Below are 15,000 nucleotides of genomic sequence, written 5' to 3'. Positions count from 1 at the left end.
TTGGAGTGTCTCGGGGTTGGGCCATGAGGGTCTTTCAACGCCTCCTTTTCTCATCAAAAGTGATTTCCATTTGCTCACCGTTGGATCGGTGAGGAAATAAAAAGAAAAGGGGAACAAGCACACTTGGAGAGCATAGTACGATGGAGAGGAAGTTGTATGCTACGTTCAGGAAGGATGAATCGCTCTTGAAAAAGAATCTATTGATTCTCTTCCAATTAGTTGATTGGATAGTATCGCAGGTGCGAGGATTTACTTCACGGGTGAGGTCTCTGGTTCAAGTCCAGGATAGCCCAGCTGCGCCAAGGAAAATCGTAGGAAGAAAAAAAAAAGCATCTTATTATTATTATTATTATTATTATTTTCATGTATGTACCACTTGGTCCAAGTACGGGGAATATAGCTTAGTTGGTAGAGCTCCGCTCTTGCAATTGGGTCGTTGTGATTACAGGTTGGATGTCTAATAATCTAGGTGGTAATGATAGTATATTTTACTTGAACCGGTGGCTTACTTTTTATCAGTAATGTGGAATAGGACCGAAACATGCCACTAAAAAACTCTACAGAGACAAAGAAAGATGGGTTGTCAAGAACGTAGAGAAGGTAGAGTGGGTAGTTGGTTAGATCTAATATAGATCGTACATGGGCGATAGTTGGAGTCGACGTCTCTCCTAGGGTTACTTCATCTGGGATCCCTGGGGAAGAGGATCAAGTTGGCCCTTGCGAACAGCTTGATGTACTATCTCCCTTCAACCCTTTGAGCAAAATGTGGTAAAAGGAAAAAAAAGACATGCCATGGACCGACCCCATCGTCTCCACCTCGTAAGAACTACGAGATCACCCCAAGGGTGCCAAAGACATCTAGGGGTCACAGACTGACCATATACCCATAGTGGAGAACGCATTAGTTGTTCGCTTCAGTTGGACAGGAAGGGTCAGAGAAGGGCAATCATTCTTAGGACCAAAGAGTCGGGTGGAAAAAGGGGAGAGCTCTCCGTTCCTGGTTCTCCTGTAGCTAGATAGCCCAGAAGTACAAGAATCCCTAAAATGGGATTTCAACTCAGCACTTGTTTGGAAGAGTTTCTCTTTGGAGAGCACAGTACGATGAAAGTTGTGAGCTGTGTTCGGGCGGGAGTTATTGTCTATCGTTGGCCTCTATGGTAGAATCCAGTAAGGGAGGCCTGAGAGACGGTGGTTTACCGTATGGCGGATGCTAGCGGTTCAAGTCTGCTTATCTCCAGCCCATGATCCTAAATGGTAAATGGTATATGATACCACGATATTATCAGATCCGGTAGTTTTATTTATGATTTCTCGTTCACGGACGTTGATAATATCTTTCCATTTGGTAGCACCTTAGGATGGCATAGCCTTGAATGATGAGGTTCAAACAAGGAAGGGCTTACGGTGGATACCTAGGCACCCAGAGACGAGGAAGGGTGTGGTAAGCAACGAAATGCTTCGGGGAGTTGAAAATTAGCATAGATCTGGAGATTCCCAAATAGGTTAACCTTTTTCACTGCTGCTGAATCCATGGGCAGGCAAGAGACAACCTGGTGAACTGAAACATCTTGGTAGCTAGAGGAATAGAAAGGAAAAGCGATTCCCGTAGTAGTGGTGAGCGAAATGGGAGTAGCCTAAACCGTGAAAATGGGGTTGAGTCTTGCACCCTAGATGGTGAGAGTCGAGTAGCCGAAAGCATCATTGGCTTACACTCTAACCCCAGTAGCATGGGGCATGTGGAATCCCATGTGAATGAGCAAGGACCACCTTGCAAGGCTAAATACTCCTGGGTGACCGAGAGCGAAGTAGTACTGTGAGGCAAAGGTGAACAAGGTCAACAAACCACAGAAATCCAAATAAGTTCTCCACTGAAAATTACTCAAAAACAAGGCAATTCTAGATCATGTCAACTGCTCCACTGAGCATCTGCGCTGAATGTCAACTGCTCCATGGACTACCTGCGTTGAATGTCAACTCCAACAAAGGCTACTTGCGCTGAGCGAGATTTGACAAGTGGAAGTCTCATTCCTCAATGTGTCAGTGCCCAGGAAGCTTCCAAAATGACACTTGGATCAAGGAATTCGACTGGTGATGAGTAAGAGGTTCTAAAACTCCAAGTGGAAGCAAGAATCTCCAAGTGGACTCAAGAACTGAAGAAGAATTGGAGTGGGAGAGGACACTAGTCACATCTCAGGCTGACTCATCTTCTCTCCAAAACTCTATATAAGGATCTCTCTCCCATGAGATCTGGAGGCTGGAATCTTGTGAATCTAAAGAATTGCTGTTGGTTTGAGTTTAGAACTATTGGGTGATTTTCTTTGAAGGAGGTGAAGAGGAGATTTCTTTCTGCTGGGAAGGTGATGCTGGATTGGGCCTCTTATGGTTGTATCACTTCCTGAACCTTACTTCTTCCATTAATAAAGCATTTGAGGTTCTTCTATATGCATGTGTCTCAATGGTGTATTGTTATACTTGTGTATTTGATTTATTCTAATCCTTGAATCAATTATGAATGTATGCTTCTTGTAGTTTCCCTCTCTTGTCATTTTGCAGGATCTTGGTGTAGCTGGGCCCGTGAAAGAGCAAGGAGCTGGGAGCAAGCAGCAAGGAGAGAAGATTGGATCAACCATTAGCGGAAGACATCGGTTAGTGGATCTCTTTCTCCCCTCTCTTACATCTCATAAAGAAGAAATCTTAGATAGCTTTGCTTTGATTGTTGCTAAGGAACTATCACCCTTAGAGTGGGATAGGGTCATTCCGTATTGGATACTTTTCCCAACAACAAATTGGCGACTCCGCTGGGGATCGTATCTTGTTGGTTGTTTGTGTTTTTGCTATTCATTTTATAAACACAGGGAGTACCGAATCGAACTGCATTTGGATCTTTCAAATGCAAAGTAGAGGGTAGCTACTCTAGCTCAGTTTCTGGGCATGTTTATGATTTCAAGAGCTGATCCACAAGGACTATGAACAGCTCTTAGTGATAGCTTTTCATCCTCCTTTGAATCATCCTTTAGTGTGTACTTGATTGATAGCTTTGATTTGGCCAAAAACTATTGATTTTTGAGCAATCTGTGACCCAGAACCTAAGAGAAACGAGAGTTTCTCCTTCAGCGCAACTACTGTGAAGGTAGTCTGCATTTCAACGCAGGTCCCGTGAAGGCTACCTGCGCTGAATGTCAAACTGACAGTGTTGAGGTTGCGCTGAACCAGTTAGGCCTTGTGCAACTGGGGTTCTCTGCTTTCTGTTGCCCTGTTTTCATCCCTGTTTTTGCAGCCTGTTATCAGCCAATGTACCTATCTGAAACCACCTTTCCTTGCCACTATTCCGCCTCGGTTGTATAAAGAAACTGTATTTGTTCTTTGTGTATTTCTTACATCATTTGCAGTTTCCCATAACGAAAGTGAACTAGTTTTGATGTGACCTCTTAGATCTAGACCTGTGATAAGTGTCGTTTTGATCTTAAGAGTTAGTTTGTTTGCTGTTCATAGCTGATTGAGCTTTTTCTTTCGTCATATGGTTTGAATTTATGTATTTCTAGTGTTGAAACAAGTAAATCTTAAGGTGTCTTTTGATTTTGGACAAAAGCTTGTTTGTTTTCACTTGAAATCGAATTCAAAGTTATACAACAGCTTTCTTTTTGTAATACATCAACATTAAGAAAGAGAAAAGAAATACATGCATTGTGCATGTGCATTTTGACAGCTTGCATGTTGATTTAGGAAAAAGTGCATTAGTGTGTGCTCTATGATCTGTGTGAAAAGATGATGTCTTTCTTTTCCCTCAGTAGTTAAGATTTTCATAAGTTGAAAAGATTGAAAAAGCTTGCTTCTCATCTTTAGACTGCATTTAGGAGTTGTACCATACATCTCGTGGTGATCCATAAAGGCAAACTGCTAAACAAGATCAACCTAAAATAAATTGAATTTACATAACAACGCTTTGAAACATAACGCAAACACATAGAGGTCTAAGCTAGAGACGTGTTCTGGCGTCGTTAAACGTGATATCTTACCGTCGAGTGGTTGGGTGATTCCTCCACGGTGAAGCGATAAGTATCAATACGGACTTGTGCTCCCACGTACCGTCGCGTATATATTGGGAGACCCCTATAGGAATAAAGCCTTTATCCTTAGGAAGCCGTGTCGGCCGCCCTACTGATTGCAATGCAGTGAACACAGCATTCACGAAGATCGACCACCCGTACCGTAAAACGTATTCTATGGTTTTGCGAAAGGTTTGGCACACCCTCTGCCTAGAACTCCAAAGTAGTTTCTTTTGGCCTTTTTCAAACTCTATAACTGAAAAAGTCCATCCGAGCATTTGTCACTTCGGGCTCGTTAAAACATCGAAGGGGACTAGAGTCATCTTTAGCTTTTTCTCGACTCTTAAAAAGTGAAAAAGCAAGTTGTGTCTAAAGCGTCGTTATAAAATTTATTTTAAACGGAACATAATCACCTCCTATTCCTGCGTTGATCTTTAGGTTGAGAACATGGAGCACACCAACCAAGGAATTCCCCATGATGGAAATCCTAGTCCTTTCTCCTCTTGGGAAGAAGTTGGTGCGCCCCACATGGCCACATTGTCACTTCCAGGACTGACGATTGGCCTGCCAGTATGGCTATTCTCAACCAGTGTAGTTCAGAACACCACGGTTCCTGAACAGTCGAGTCAACAGTTAGATCAGTCTAGAGCTGCCCTCCAGCCTTCTACTTCCTATAACTCTTCATCCAATCCTTCCTCTTCGCAAGGTAGAGCCGGCAAAATCCAAGCTCCCATGGAGAAGAAGGAGAAGAAGAAGAGAGAAAAGAAGAAGAAGGAGCCTAAGGCGACTGGGGGCAAGCAAAAGACATCTGACAGAAATCCACACACAGCACAGACCGGGCCTAAATCGCCATGTGTCATATGTAGAGGAGACCACTTCCATAGAGATTGTCCCTGTATTCCCTGGATACTAAGGGACTGGTCCCCTCGTTTGCACAGTTCAGGAGCATCAACCTCTGATAGCCATGTTGGATGCTTACCGTCAACCAGCGAAAGTGAAGGTTCAAGACAAAGAGGGGGAGCAAGATCCCCCTGCAGACTGTGTGAAGGCGATCACGCCATCCACCGTTGTCCCTTCTTAGACGAAGCGAAGAGAGTTTTGGAAGATCGTCTAGTTTCACCGTTACGGCTTCCTCCTGGATACAAAATACTCGTGCCAAGTCCTTCGTTGGTTGAAAATACAGCTGGCCCGCTCAAGTGGTCAGCTGAAGCGTCAGTCATTGAAAATGAACCTGCTGAATCCAGACCGGACGAAAGTCCAAAGGTCAAAACGGCAGTTGACCCGGTTCTCCCTTCAGAAGTTTCATCTTCAAATGACACCCTCACTGAAAAGAATAAGGATGACACCATCCAGATTCTTTTCATCAACACCGACTCTGATGAGCATCAGGGCAATGCGCCCATTCCTTTATCGCAGGAAGGAACATCGTCAGGGTCATATCCGACCGTGTATTCGGTCCCACCACCAAGCAACCTGGTTGTATCCTTTGATTGGAACCAACTAGGCAGACCCCGGTTACCAGCCAGTATACCATTCAGAATTATAATCCAAATATACAGAATGGTAATGGCTGGAACTATCATTGATGAAGTGGCATCTGTGAGTATCCTTTCCTCTATTGCTTGGAAAGCACTGGGTTCCCCGGAGCTTTTGCCTGAGATAAGAAATCTCTCGGGTTTTGATAAAGGAACCAGTCGACCATTAGGGATCCTCCCCAATGTGCCTATTACATTGAAAGGGAAGGCCGTTCAAATGAACGTGATGGTCGTTCAAGGACCCTTGGATTATAACCTACTCCTTGGACGAGACTATATATATTGCATGGGAGCAGTAGTCTCCTCACTCTTTAGAGTAATGTGTTTTCCACACGAAGGAAGAATGGTCAAGCTCGTAGACCAACTTTCATTTCCGGGATCATGCATCGCAAATAGTCACATACCAACCCTGAATGGTCTATTCAATCAAGAAATGTCTCCACCCCCAGTCCTTCTTCCCGATGAGTGCGAGTGATTCGGAAAGATGGGACCGGAACCCAGGGGGCATGCATCCTGGTTTGCTTTGGGCAGAAAAAACCCTGGGTATAAGGTAGAGTTTCCGCGGGAGAATATGACTAGTGCGTACCCCATCCGAAGAAGGAAGAGGGGTTGTTCTGGAACAAGATTCTTTTGTCAAAGTTATGTGTTGACAGGGGTCATTCACCTTTGTCTACTTCGGTAGACACCGCCGAGGAATGTTCTATTTAATTTGTTAATGGAACAATCTTTGGGTAACCAGAAAGAGGTATGCCTTTCTTGGTAAAACAAATTTTTTGTCTTTGAGTAGTGTTCTTCTCTTGTCGCAAGTAGCTGTTCTCTTGCGATCTTGCAAAGATTCATTAAAGTTAGACTAACGAGAGAAAAAAAGTAGCTGCTCTCTTGTGATCTCGTATAGTCCCGGTAAAACTAGACTAGCAAGGAGACAAGTAGCTGTGAACACCCAAAGAAAAGCAGATGTGGAAACCGGAGGGGTAACCTTGAAATTGTACTTTATACCTGGGGGCATGCAAACCTTTTGGAGTGCAAGCAAGGAGCAATTATTTATCTGCTTTTTGGATTAGTCCTAACCAAACTTGCATAAAGAAAGGATATGGAGAAAATCTTAAGTGAGATGAAGCTCCATAAAAAATAGGATCTCGAGGAGACATTCTTATCTTATGACTGGTATTAATGAGCAGTTTTAGCAAAGTTCATGCTCATTAAAAAATAAACGCACAAACGAGCAGTTTTAGCAAGAGTTCATGCTCGGTAAAAAATAAATGCACCTGTGAGCAAGCTTTCCCCCAGAGTTCAAGCTCATCCAGAAAAAATGAACCGGTAAATAACCATTTGAGATCGTAAATTCATCAGCCATAAAAGCCTTGGTCATGTTTGCACCGTCACCTCCACTTTTCATTTGGCCGATCATTCACCTCCACTTGATTGTTTACCTATTTTGATGAATAGCTGCGAAGAGTGATTTCACCTAGCCATCCTTGTGACATTGCCGTGATTGGAAAATTCCAACCTGTACCTGGAATCTGCTGCTATCCCTGTTTATCACTCGTTCCTCAAAATACGAGTCTTCTTTGAGCTCTTTTCATCTGACTCGTAAAATATGAAAAGTTTGCCGAGTTTTGGCCTTCCAGCTCGGTAAAGTGACCGTAAGAGCTATCCCTCCTCTAGATTTTAATCTTTTTGGACCTGAGGGATTATTGCACAAAAAGATCGAGCGCTTGTCTAGTTCGGCTCGATAAAACTATCGAACATACATCCCTTCTGTATTGTTTTATACTCTTTCGGACTTAAGGGATTAGATGACGAAAAAGGACCTTTGGAGTTAACTTTACGTACCTTTTCAGACTCTCTAAAAATGAAAAGGACCGAGTTGTCTTTGTCGCTAGACTCGCTAAAATGCATTAAATAGCGACAAACTTGTCTTTAGACGAGAACGAGTTTCCCTATCGCTAGGCTCGTTAAAACATAGCGATGGGCTTGCCCGAAGGGCAGGTTATAGAACAAGCATATGTTATCCTCCTCAAGCTTGACAAAAATAAAGAGGTACTGGTCAGAAATTACTGGGAAAAAATTGGGAGAAACTCAAAGCTTTGATGGTAGCAAGTCGCTCTTGAACATGAAACTTTTCCTCCGTACCACATCGGGTTGGGTTGTTTTCATTCACCGGTCTCATCACCATGGTCTTGCCATACAATCCATATTTGGGGTAATGCTACCGATCCATCGCATCAGTGTCGTTATATGTTCAAGAGATGTTGTTCAGAAAGAGTCAACCGTGTCCCATCCACTGCCATACATCATCTTTCATCCTTTCATGACCACCACCCTGAATCATATGTCACAGATCGTTTTCACCTTCATCACAATCATTAGCTCCGTTCCGTGTCACTGATGTGGGATTCATTAAGGCCCTCCTTTGACGGATTTCTTCTTGTCGACATCAGCTCATTATCCAAGAAGTTGATCTAGGAACACCCTCTTCAGTACTTTGAAGCTTGCATGCCTTAATGGCAAGTTTCTCACTTCCGGCAACAGGTATACATCAATGACCTTCGACCGAAAGATTTTGCGTGGTGTTCGACACCAAGTCCTCTATTCACACCACGTGAATTGTACTGCAGTACCTTGAGGGTCATCATCATTATCGGTGATTCCTCTCGCGCTTGTTAACAGTTTACATCATTGACTGGTAATCAAGAGATGTCTTTCCATGTTCGACTCCAAAAAATTCTCACATGGACCTACTTGTACTTAGAGTGAAGATCGGACGAGTTTGAAGACCCCGGATCTAGTTTCATCCATCCGGGCTGCGATATATATTCAGGAAATAAAGACATTGACATGTACAGCAGATGATCATCCTACTCAAAGGATGATAATTTCAGTAGAGAATTATCATTCTACCATCAGACGATTGTCTGTTCTATGTACAGAAAATGTATTTATAAAGCTGAGCATGGGAATGCCCGCGTCAGCTAGATCATGAAAGCAGTATGAAAAATAATGTATTGTATTGTATCTTATTACAGGTCACCTCCCAGCGATTGAATGAACTTCAGATCCTCCTGATAAAGCATTTCACCCGATAAACGACCTCATACTTTAGGGGGCAACTGTTATAGACATTTTTGTGCCTTACAGCATGAAGCATGAAATGTCCATAATCTAAGGGAGCCAAAGTCCCTAAACATGTTGTTCCTACCCCTAGAGGAACAAGGTCAACAAACCACAGCAATCCAAATAAGTTCTCCACTGAAAATTACTCAAAAACAAGGCAATTCTAGATCATGTCAACTGCTCCACTGAGCATCTGCGCTGAATGTCAACTGCTCCATGGACTACCTGCGTTGAATGTCAACTCCAACAAAGGCTACCTGCGCTGAGCGAGATTTGACAAGTGGAAGTCTCATTCCTCAATGTGTCAGTGCCCAGGAAGCTTCCAAAATGACACTTGGATCAAGGAATTCGACTGGTGATGAGTAAGAGGTTCTAAAACTCCAAGTGGAAGCAAGAATCTCCAAGTGGACTCAAGAACTGAAGAAGAACTGGAGTGGGAGAGGACACTAGTCACATCTCAGGCTGACTCATCTTCTCTCCAAAACTCTATATAAGGATCTCTCTCCCATGAGATCTGGAGGCTGGAATCTTGTGAATGTAAAGAATTGCTATTGGTTTGAGTTTAGAACTATTGGGTGATTTGCTTTGAAGGAGGTGAAGAGGAGATTTCTTTCTGCTGGGAAGGTGATGCTGGATTGGGCCTCTTATGGTTGTATCACTTCCTGAACCTTACTTCTTCCATTAATAAAGCATTTGAGGTTCTTCTATATGCATGTGTCTCAATGGTGTATTGTTATACTTGTGTATTTGATTTATTCTAATCCTTGAATCAATTATGAATGTATGCTTCTTGTAGTTTCCCTCTCCTGTCATTTTGCAGGATCTTGGTGTAGCTGGGCCCATGAAAGAGAAAGGAGCTGGGAGCAAGCAGCAAGGAGAGAAGATTGGATCAACCATTAGCGGAAGACATCGGTTAGTGGATCTCTTTCTCCCCTCTCTTACATCTCATAAAGAAGAAATCTTAGATAGCTTTGCTTTGATTGTTGCTAAGGAACTATCACCCTTAGAGTGGGATAGGGTCATTCCGTATTGGATACTTTTCCCAACAACAAATTGGCGACTTCGCTGGGGATCGTATCTTGTTGGTTGTTTGTGTTTTTGCTATTCATTTTATAAACACAGGGAGTACCGAATCGAACTGCATTTGGATCTTTCAAATGCAAAGTAGAGGGTAGCTACTCTAGCTCAGTTTCTGGGCATGTTTATGATTTGAAGAGCTGATCCACAAGGACTCTGAACAGCTCTTAGTGATAGCTTTTCATCCTCCTTTGAATCATCCTTTAGTGTGTACTTGATTGATAGCTTTGATTTGGCCAAAAACTGTTGATTTTTGAGCAATCTGTGACCCAGAACCTAAGAGAAACGAGAGTTTCTCCTTCAGCGCAACTGCTGTGAAGGCAGTCTGCATTTCAACGCAGGTCCCGTGAAGGCTACCTGCGCTGAATGTCAAACTGACAGTGTTGAGGTTGCGCTGAACCAGTTAGGCCTTGTGCAACTGGGGTTCTCTGCTTTCTGTTGCCCTGTTTTCATCCCTGTTTTTGCAGCCTGTTATCAGCCAATGTACCTATCTGAAACCACCTTTCCTTGCCACTATTCTGCCTCGGTTGTATAAAGAAACTGTATTTGTTCTTTGTGTATTTCTTACATCATTTGCAGTTTCCCATAACGAAAGTGAACTAGTCTTGCTGTGACCTCTTAGATCTAGACCTGTGATAAGTGTCGTTTTGATCTTAAGAGTTAGTTTGTTTGCTGTTCATAGCTGATTGAGCTTTTTCTTTTGTCATATGGTTTGAATTTATGTATTTCTAGTGTTGAAACAAGTAAATCTTAAGGTGTCTTTTGATTTTGGACAAAAGCTTGTTTGTTTTCACTTGAAATCGAATTCAAAGTTATACAACAGCGTTCTTTTTGTAATACATCAACATTAAGAAAGAGAAAAGAAATACCTGCATTGTGCATGTGCATTTTGACAGCTTGCATGTTGATTTAGGAAAAAGTGCATTAGTGTGTGCTCTATGATCTGTGTGAAAAGATGATGTCTTTCTTTTACCTCAGTAGATAAGATTTTCATAAGTTGAAAAGATTGAAAAAGCTTGCTTCTCATCTTTAGACTGCATTTAGGAGTTGTACCATACATCTCGTGGTGATCCATAAAGGCAAACTGCTAAACAAGATCAACCTAAAATAAATTGAATTTACATAACAACGCTTTGAAACATAACGCAAACACATAGAGGTCTAAGCTAGAGACGTGTTCTGGCGTCGTTAAACGTGATATCTTATCGTCGAGTGGTTGGGTGATTCCTCCACGGTGAAGCGATAAGTATCAATACAGACTTGTGCTCCCACGTACCGTCGCGTATATATTGGGAGACCCCTATAGGAATAAAGCCTTTATCCTTAGGAAGCCGTGTCGGCCGCCCTACTGATCGCAATGCAGTGAACACAACATTCACGAAGATCGACCACCCGTACCGTAAAACGTATTCTGTGGTTTTGCGAAAGGTTTGGCACACCCTCTGCCTAGAACTCCAGAGTAGTTTCTTTTGGCCTTTTTCAAACTCTATAACTGAAAAAGTCCATCCAAGCATTTGTCACTTCGGGCTCGTTAAAACATCGAAGGGGACTAGAGTCATCTTTAGCTTTTTCTCGACTCTTAAAAAGTGAAAAAGCAAGTTGTGTCTAAAGCGTCGTTATAAAATTTATTTTAAACGGAACATAATCACCTCCTATTCCTGCATTGATCTTTAGGTTGAGAACATGGAACACACAAACCAAGGAATTCCCCATGATGGAAATCCTAGTCCTTTCTCCTCTTGGGAAGAAGTTGGTGCGCCCCACATGGCCCCATTGTCGCTTCCAGGACTGACGATTGGCCTGCCAGTATGGCTATTCTCAACCAGTGTAGTTCAGAACACCACGGTTCCTGAACAGTCGAGTCAACAGTTAGATCAGTCTAGAGCTGCCCTCCAGCCTTCTACTTCCTATAACTCTTCATCCAATCCTTCCTCTTCGCAAGGTAGAGCCGGCAAAATCCAAGCTCCCATGGAGAAGAAGGAGAAGAAGAAGAAGGAGCCTAAGGCGACTGGGGGCAAGCAAAAGACATCTGACAGAAATCCACACACAGCACATACCGGGCCTAAATCGCCATGTGTCATATGTAGAGGAGACCACTTCCATAGAGATTGTCCCTGTATTCCCCGGATACTAAGGGACTGGTCCCCTCGTTTGCACAGTTCAGGAGCATCAACCTCTGATAGCCATGTTGGATGCTTACCATCAACCAGCGAAAGTGAAGGTTCAAGACAAAGAGGGGGAACAAGATCCCCCTGCAGACTGTGTGAAGGCGATCACGCCATCCACCGTTGTCCCTTCTTAGACGAAGCGAAGAGAGTTTTGGAAGATCGTCCGGTTTCACCATTACGGCTTCCTCCTGGATACAAAATACTCGTGCCAAGTCCTTCGTTGGTTGAAAATACAGCTAGCCCGCTCAAGTGGTCAGCTAAAGCGTCAGTCATTGAAAATGAACCTACTGAATCCAGACCGGACGAAAGTCCAAAGGTCAAAACGGCAGTTGACCCGGTTCTCCCTTCAGAAGTTTCATCTTCAAATGACACCGTCACTGAAGATTCATCTTCAAATGACACCCTCACTGAAGAGAATAAGGATGACACCATCCAGATTCTTTTCATCAACACCGACTCTGATGAGCATCAGGGCAATGCGCCCATTCCTTTATCGCAGGAAGGAACATCGTCAGGGTCATATCCGGCCGTGTATTCGGTCCCACCACCAAGCAACCTGGTTGTATCCTTTGATTGGAACCAACTAGGCAGACCCCGGTTACCAGCCAGTATACCATTCAGAATTATAGTCCAAATATACAGAATGGTAATGGCTGGAACTATCATTGATGAAGGGGCATCTGTGAGTATCCTTTCCTCTATTCGGAAAGATGGGACCGGAACCCAGGGGACATGCATCCTGGTTTGCTTTGGGCAGAAAAAACCCTGGGTATAAGGTAGAGTTTCCGCGGGAGAATATGACTAGTGCGTACCCCGTCCGAAGAAGGAAGAGGGGTTGTTCTGGAACAAGATTCTTTTGTCAAAGTTATGTGTTGACAGGGGTCATTCACCTTTGTCTACTTCGGTAGACACCGCCGAGGAATGTTCTGTTTAATTTGTTAAAGGAACAATCTTTGGGTAACCAGAAAGAGGTATGCCTTTCTTGGTAAAACAAATGTTTTGTCTTTGAGTAGTGTTCTTCTCTTGTCGCAAGTAGCTGTTCTCTTGTGATCTTGCAAAGATTCATTAAAGTTAGACTAACGAGAGAAAACAAGTAGCTGCTCTCTTGTGATCTCGTATAGTCCCGGTAAAACTAGACTAGCAAGGAGACAAGTAGCTGTGAACACCCAAAGAAAAGCAGATGTGGAAACCGGAGGGGTAACCTTGAAATTGTACTTTATACCTGGGGGCATGCAAACCTTTTGGAGTGCAAGCAAGGAGCAATTATTTATCTGCTTTTTGGATTAGTCGTAACCAAACTTGCATAAAGAAAGGATATGGAGCAAATCTTAAGTGAGATGAAGCTCCATAAAAAATAGGATCTCGAGGAGACATTCTTATCTTATGACCGGTATTAACGAGCATTTTTAGCAAAGTTCATGCTTATTAAAAAATAAATGCACAAACGAGCAGTTTTAGCAAGAGTTCATGCTCGGTAAAAAATAAATGCACCTGTGAGCAAGCTTTCCCCCAGAGTTCAAGCTCATCCAGAAAAAATGAACCGGTAAATAACCATTTGAGATCGTAAATTCATCAGCCATAAAAGCCTTGGTCATGTTTGCACCGTCACCTCCACTTTTCATTTGGCCGATCATTCACCTCCACTTGATTGTTTACCTATTTTGAGGAACAGCTGCGAAGAGTGATTTCACCTAGCCATCCTTGTGACATTGCCGTGATTGGAAAATTCCAACCTATACCTGGAATCTGCTGCTATCCCTGTTTATCACTCGTTCCTCAAAATACAAGTCTTCTTTGAGCTCTTTTCATCTGACTCGTAAAATATGAAAAGTTTGCCGAGTTTTGGCCTTCCAGCTCGTTAAAGTGACCGGAAGAGCTATCCCTCCTCTAGATTTTAATCTTTTTGGACCTGAGGGATTATTGCACAAAAAGATCGAGCGCTTGTCTAGTTCGGCTCGATAAAACTATCGAACATACATCCCTTCTGTATTGTTTTATACTCTTTCAGACTTAAGGGATTAGATGACGAAAAAGGACCTTTGGATTTAACTTTACGTACCTTTTCAGACTCTCTAAAAATGAAAAGGACCGAGTTGTCTTTGTCGCTAGACTCGTTAAAATGCATTAAATAGCGAAAAACTTGTCTTTAGACGAGAACAAGTTTCCCTATCGCTAGGCTCGTTAAAACATAGCGATGGGCTTGCCCGAAGGGCAGGTTATAGAACAAGCATATGTTATCCTCCTCAAGCTTGACAAAAATAAAGAGGTACTGGTCGGAAATTACTGGGAAAAAATTGGGAGAAACTCAAAGCTTTGATGGTAGCAAGTCGCTCTTGAACATGAAACTTTTCCTCCGTACCACATCGGGTTGGGTTGTTTTCATTCACCGGTCTCATCACCATGGTCTTACCATACCATCCATATTTGGGGTAATGCTACCGATCCATCGCATCAGTGTCGTTATATGTTCAAGAGATGTTGTTCAGAAAGAGTCAACCGTGTCCCATCCACTGCCATACATCATCTTTCATCCTTTCATGACCGCCACCCTAAATCATATGTCACAGATCGTTTTCACCTTCATCACAATCATTAGCTCCATTGCGTGTCACTGATGTGGGATTCATTAAGGCCCTCCTTTGACGGATTGCCTCTTGTCGACATCAGCTCATTATCCAAGAAGTTGATCTAGGAACACCCCCTTCAGTACTTTGAAGCTTGCATGCCTTAATGGCAAGTTTCTCACTTCCGGCGACAGGTATACATCAATGACCTTCGACCGAAAGATTTTGCGTGGTGTTCGACGCCAAGTCCTCTATTCACACCACGTGAATTGTACTGCAGTACCTTGAGGGTCATCATCATTATCGGTGATTCCTCTCGCGCTTGTTAACAGTTTACATCATTGACTGGTAATCAAGCGATGTCTTTCCATGTTCGACTCCAAAAAATTCTCACATGGACCTACTTGTACTTAGAGTGAAGATCGGACGAGTTTGAAGACCCCGGATCTAGTTTCATCCATCCGGGCTGCGATATATATTCAGGAAATAAAGACAT

Source organism: Pinus tabuliformis, chromosome 1_1 (assembly GCF_031772625.1).
Source record: "Pinus tabuliformis cultivar Carrire ecotype Pingquan chromosome 1_1, CPIR1, whole genome shotgun sequence".
Classification (NCBI taxonomy): domain Eukaryota; kingdom Viridiplantae; phylum Streptophyta; class Pinopsida; order Pinales; family Pinaceae; genus Pinus; species Pinus tabuliformis.
Note: the sequence above shows the minus strand (reverse complement) of the source record.